Raw genomic sequence first — 6125 nt, forward strand, 5'->3', positions numbered from 1 at the left:
TAGCTCCACTTCCCTTGGTCTGAACAAGAATGCCGTCAGCCACTGCTTTCTTGAGAAATCTTCGGATGTAAATGGCGATCTTGGCAGCCTCGACTTTGTTGTTGGCAACAACGTACTTCTTGATTGCTTGTAGAGACGAGCCCTTACGGTCTTTGAGTGCTGCGACCGCGGCTAGAACCATTTGACTAGTTTTCGGGTGAGCAACCTGGACGCGAGGTTTCCTGGTGGTGGCCACCACAGCAGCAGCAGCCGCAGCCTTCTTGGTAGGCTTTGCTTCTACCATGATGATGATGAGATAACCAAGGTGATGAGAGACGCTCAGACAGTCACGGGGGAATGATGCTGCCGCCGCTTGAGCCGAACCTATTTATGTGCCGGCACGGTACAGAAGCTGCAACCTGGCAACTCGTCCACCAATCACGACGGTTGGTTTTACGGCTCCGAAACCTGGATCCCATATCTTCTCTAAAATAGAAGCATTTGTTCATGTTCTTTGTAAAAGTATCATAAAGCAGGACAGATGAGACAAATATCATAAAAACTGAAGAGCAGATGAGCACACACATGTATGTATTACAAAAGAAAATCCACAAATTCATTAGAAATTGGCAGGGTAGGCTGAGGAAGTAGGTAGATGTAAAATGTCTGTAAATGGCGAAAGAACATAAACCCAAGACTGAATAAACGATGTTAAATATCCATGCCAAGGAGACAAAAATATGTTAGGATACAATTACCATTAAGACACCACAAGAAGGTCCGTATCCTGCCGTGATGACTAAAAAGAGTTGGTTATTAGCCACAATGTGTAGGCAGTCTCATGCCAACGGCCATACCACGTTGAGAACACCGCTTCTCGTCCGATCAGCGAAGTTAAGCAACGTTGGGTTTGGTTAGTACTTGGATGGGTGACCGCCTGGGAACACCAAATGCTGTTGGCAATAATGTTTTTTGTTTTGTTTTGTTTTGTTTCGTTTGTTTTTGTTTGAATGGCTGGCTGGCTGGCTGGCTGGCTGGCTGGCTGGCTGGCTGGCTGGCTCCACGGGAAATTCACGGAGTTGTGTGGAATAAGGCCTGGTAAAATGAATTAATATGTATGTCATGTTTAAAACAAACTCGCTTAATATAGTGTGTGAGGCTTTATACAAAAACAAACAACCAAAACAAAACATGTTGTATATATATATATATATATATATATATATATATATATATATATATATATATATATATATATATATATATATATATATATATATATATATATATATATATATAGCTTAATCCGGGTTTGAACTCGCAACTCCAAGAATACGCATCACTTATATACACTTTACCACTGGACCACTGCAGGACACTTGATGCTGAGGTATCAATTTAATGACGTAAATGCCATTTCCACAAATAAATGATAATTTAAAAGTATTTGTATGTACAAATCTTTTCTGTTTAAAAGGCTACAATATCAGTTACTGATATAATTTGTGTTAATGTTTCTATACCCACAGGAAGGCATGTTTTTGCTTATATGTAAGGGGTACGGAGAAGGAATCCACAGACCATCATTCCCCTTCCCCCCCCCCCCCCCTCCCACCTACTACTACCACCACCACCACCACCACCACCACCACCACCACTACTCACCACTACTCACCACCAATCACCACCAATCACCACCACCACCAATCACCACCACCACACCTAACCGAAAACCCCCTAACACATCAACCCTCCCCCCAATCAACAGGCGAAATAATAACCCTCAAATGCCTGCCTGCCTGCCTGCCAGCCAGCCAATACTAACGGTCTTCTCAGAAAGAAAATCTCTTTGTATCTGTATTACTTGATGAAATGTATGATTCTAATAATGAAAATAAATTGTTATGTCGGTTGTATGAGCATAATGACCAATATGCACATGATATGAATGAATTAAATAGTGTAGTTTTAAGTAATTAGGTTGTAGACACATTAAGCGGATATGATATTTGACGCGTCCAGAACTGGTGATTTTTGGTTTAGTTTTAAATGCACCACCACCACCACCATTGCTTCCCCAGAGCCTAATTAAGGACCGGTAAAAGGAGTCAATATGTATGTCATCTATAAAACCAAAGAATGAATAAAAACACACACACACAAACCTACATAATAGTACTAGGAAGATTGTATGGCATAAAAAAAAAAAAAGTACTCCCATTGGGTCGTTTGAACTCGCGACTTCCAAAACACCAGCCACACACCTTACCACCCAGCCACCATAGAGTTGGTATAATTGTGCAACTTTAGTTATAAAACTAAAGTTCTTATTGTCTCAAATCTTATTGTCTGTTCTATGAAAAGGCATGATGTAAATTATGTATTTTTTGAATGATTGAATTGTAGGCACATTAAGCGGATTCGATATTTGATATATCCAGAAAAGGTGATTTCTGTTCAGTTTTAAAATGCATCACCGTTAACGCTAAAGGACTGGTAAAACGACTCGATGTTTGTCATTTTTAAAATAAACACTAAAACTAGGCCCTTAACATATATAATGTTTGAATATAAATTGAATGCATATAAATACAAAGTGGGAGTGGCTGGCTGGCTGGCTGGCTGGCTGGCTGGCTGGCTGGCTGGCTGGCTGGCTGGCTGGCTGGCTGGCTGGCTGCTGCCTGCCTGGCTGGCTGGCTGGCTGGCTGGCTGGCTGGCTGGCTGCCTGCCTGCCTGCCTGCCTGCCTGCCTGCCTGCCTGCCTGCCTGCCAGCCTGCCTGCCTGCCTGCCTGCCTGCCTGCCTGCCTGCCTGGCTGGCTGGCTGGCTGGCTGGCTGGCTGCCCGCCCGCCCGCCCGCCTGCCCGCCCGCCTGCTTGCCTTGCCTTGCCTGTCCTGTCCTGTTATTGCCTTGCCTTGCCTTGCCTTGCCTTGCCTTGCCTTGCCTTGCCTTGCCTTGCCTTGCCTTGCCTTGCCTTGCCTTGCCCTGCCCTGCCTTGGCTGCAGCTGGCTGGCTGGCCGTAAATCAACTCTTAACAACACCACACCACACCACACCATCACTCATCACCCATCACCCACCACCGGCCCCAGTCTCCCAGCCTCTCTTATATACCCGAGCAGGCCCTTTAAATTATTTGAATTGTTGCACTTCGGCCAATGGCACGATCGCTGCTGCTCAAACATATTCTGGTTCACAAGTATTATAATATATTATATTATATTATATTATATATATATATATATATATATATATATATATATATATATATATATATATATATATATATATATATATATATATATATTTATTCATGAAACACATTAAAACCTTGATCATTTATTCATTCATTACGTCTAGTGAAGAATTGCTTTTGTTCATTTGTATGATTAAAAATTGATAGAATATGAATTCCTCGCTTAAAGTAAAATATAAAATATATATTGGATTTATATGATTGGTTAATATTCCAAGTGATGCTGAATATCCCCTATAATTTTGTTTTGTTTGTTTGTTATGTACACATTCCAAATGAAATCAATATAAATGTTATTATTAATGTTTGAAAGTTGATTGTCTACTTGAATCTCTCTATTAAAGTGTGTGTGGCTCCGGATGGAGCCTGGTTATGGTATTTGTCGTGGTGGGTGGCAGAAGTGCTTACTTCTTCTCTGTCTTCTTTGGCAAAAGAACTGCCTGAATGTTTGGAAGAACACCTCCCTGTGCAATGGTTACGCCAGACAGAAGTTTGTTGAGTTCTTCGTCGTTGCGGATGGCCAACTGCAAGTGACGTGGGATGATACGGGTCTTCTTGTTGTCACGTGCGGCGTTACCGGCGAGCTCCAGAACTTCGGCAGCGAGGTATTCCATGACGGCTGCCAGGTAGACAGGAGCGCCAGCACCGACGCGTTCGGCGTAGTTGCCTTTACGCAGCAGACGGTGAATTCTGCCCACGGGGAACTGAAGTCCGGCCCTGCTGGAGCGAGACTTTGACTTGCCCTTCACTTTGCCTCCCTTGCCGCGTCCTGACATTGCTGCTGCTGTTGTGGGTTTGTGGTGTTTTATGCCGGCCCGCAGATCGAGCTTCGTGTTATATACCCCGCTCAGGATCAAGGGAGTCCGCCACTGACCAATCAGCGCGCTCCGCCACGCGACCCGCTCTGAGCTGAGTCGCGAGCGGGATATAAAAGGAAAGCTCGACTCGCGCAAAAGTTCATTATTGTATCGCAACGCCAGCCAGCACGAGCATCATCATGCCACCCAAGGCATCTGGAAAGGCTGCCAAGAAGGCCGGAAAGGCCCAGAAGGCCATTGCCAAGGGCGATAAGAAAAAGAAGCGCAGGAGGAAGGAGAGCTACAGCATCTACATCTACAAAGTGCTGAAGCAGGTCCACCCCGACACTGGTATCTCTTCCAAAGCCATGTCGATCATGAACTCGTTCGTGAACGACATCTTCGAGCGCATCGCCGCCGAGGCTTCTCGCCTGGCCCACTACAACAAGCGTTCCACCATTACCAGTCGGGAGATCCAGACGGCTGTAAGGCTCCTGTTGCCCGGAGAACTGGCCAAGCACGCCGTCTCTGAGGGCACTAAGGCCGTCACCAAGTACACCTCCTCCAAGTAAACGGCTTACTTACTGCCCTGTGGTGGTGGCTTGGCCTCAAACCAACAAACTCGGCTCCATTGGAGCCACACTTTAATTTCTAAAGAGATTGTGAGTGTTAGACACCAATACTATTATAACAAAAACCTCTGTCACTGAAAGCAAATAGCTATAAAATGAGAATATTTATGAAACTGTCTGTGTGTGTTTCTCTCTCTCAGTCTCTGTCTGTCTGTCTGTCTGTCTCTGTCTCTGTCTCTGCATGTCTCTCTCTCTCTCTCTCTCTCTCTCTCTCTCTCTCTCTCTCTCTCTCTCTCTCTCTCTCTCTCTCTCTCTCTCTCTCTCTCTCTCTCTCTCTCTCTCTCTCTCTCTCTCAACACACATATAAACACTCGGTATCTTTTTTCTAGAGATTAGAGATTCATTGTTATGTTCCACATTAGGATTACTATGCAGGCCACCCTCTTAAGGTTTGAAAATGTCAAGAAAACGGTTAATTTAAAATGTCATCTCCTAACTTAACAGATTAAGCCAGAGGACCAAAAACAGAATAAAACAGGACAGGACAGTATGTCACTTATACAAGCTGCTTTTATTTCTAGTACAGTATGACAATTTTTTTTTTTTTTTTTTTTGGAGGGGGGGGGGGGAGGATCCTTGGCAGTGCATAAGAATGAAAAGCGACGGCGTTTTGTTTGTAAGAGGACAGGTTGTACTACAAATGACTTGATTTATTGATATCACGTGTACAGTGTATGTATGCCACCTAAATTATTGTATTTATTTATTTATTATATGTATAGATGAAGGTTAATTCATATGACTGATGCTAGGAATGTCTGAAATCTCCTTAGAAGGATATTTTGGCCCTGAGAAGGGCCGAGTTTGGTGTATACTAGGGTGGTCGTTTTAGCTTATGCACGCTCTCCACGGATACGGCGAGCAAGCTGAATGTCCTTTGGCATGATGGTGACACGCTTGGCGTGGATGGCACAGAGGTTAGTGTCCTCGAAGAGACCGACCAGGTAAGCCTCGGATGCCTCCTGTAAAGCCATGACGGCAGACGACTGGAAGCGAAGATCGGTCTTGAAGTCCTGGGCAATCTCGCGCACCAGACGCTGGAAGGGAAGTTTCCTGATGAGCAACTCTGTGCTCTTCTGGTAACGACGGATCTCACGCAGGGCGACCGTTCCGGGCCTGTAACGGTGAGGCTTCTTCACGCCCCCTGTGGCAGGAGCAGATTTGCGTGCTGCCTTGGTGGCCAGCTGCTTACGAGGAGCCTTGCCTCCCGTGGACTTGCGAGCAGTCTGCTTGGTGCGAGCCATGGTGAACAACTGTGGTTTGTGATGGCCGGCGCCGAAAAATTTTTGCTTATATACGCCGTCTCGAGGCGCTTGCTCGAGCGCCATTGGCTGCTCGACTCGCCTACGTCACCCCGTTGCCCCTCCCCTCCTTCCTCTGGCTGCAGCCAACAGGCAGCTCACCTCAAACACTATTATCGCTGATTTTGCTCTATTTTTTGGATTTGTGCAAAAGTCATTTCA

The 6125-nt window shown here is 45.1% G+C and overlaps 1 non-coding gene across 1 annotated transcript; it reads left to right on the forward strand.

Moving 5' to 3' along the window:
* The first annotated feature begins 822 nt into the window (after nucleotides 1–822).
* Nucleotides 823–941, forward strand: LOC138356344 (5S ribosomal RNA). Its single transcript, XR_011224372.1, has one exon. It is a non-coding gene; the product is annotated as a 5S ribosomal RNA (ribosomal RNA).
* The last annotated feature ends 5184 nt before the right edge of the window (nucleotides 942–6125 follow it).

The sequence above is a fragment of the Procambarus clarkii genome, chromosome 71 (genome assembly GCF_040958095.1).
Source record: "Procambarus clarkii isolate CNS0578487 chromosome 71, FALCON_Pclarkii_2.0, whole genome shotgun sequence".
Classification (NCBI taxonomy): Eukaryota; Metazoa; Arthropoda; class Malacostraca; order Decapoda; family Cambaridae; genus Procambarus; species Procambarus clarkii.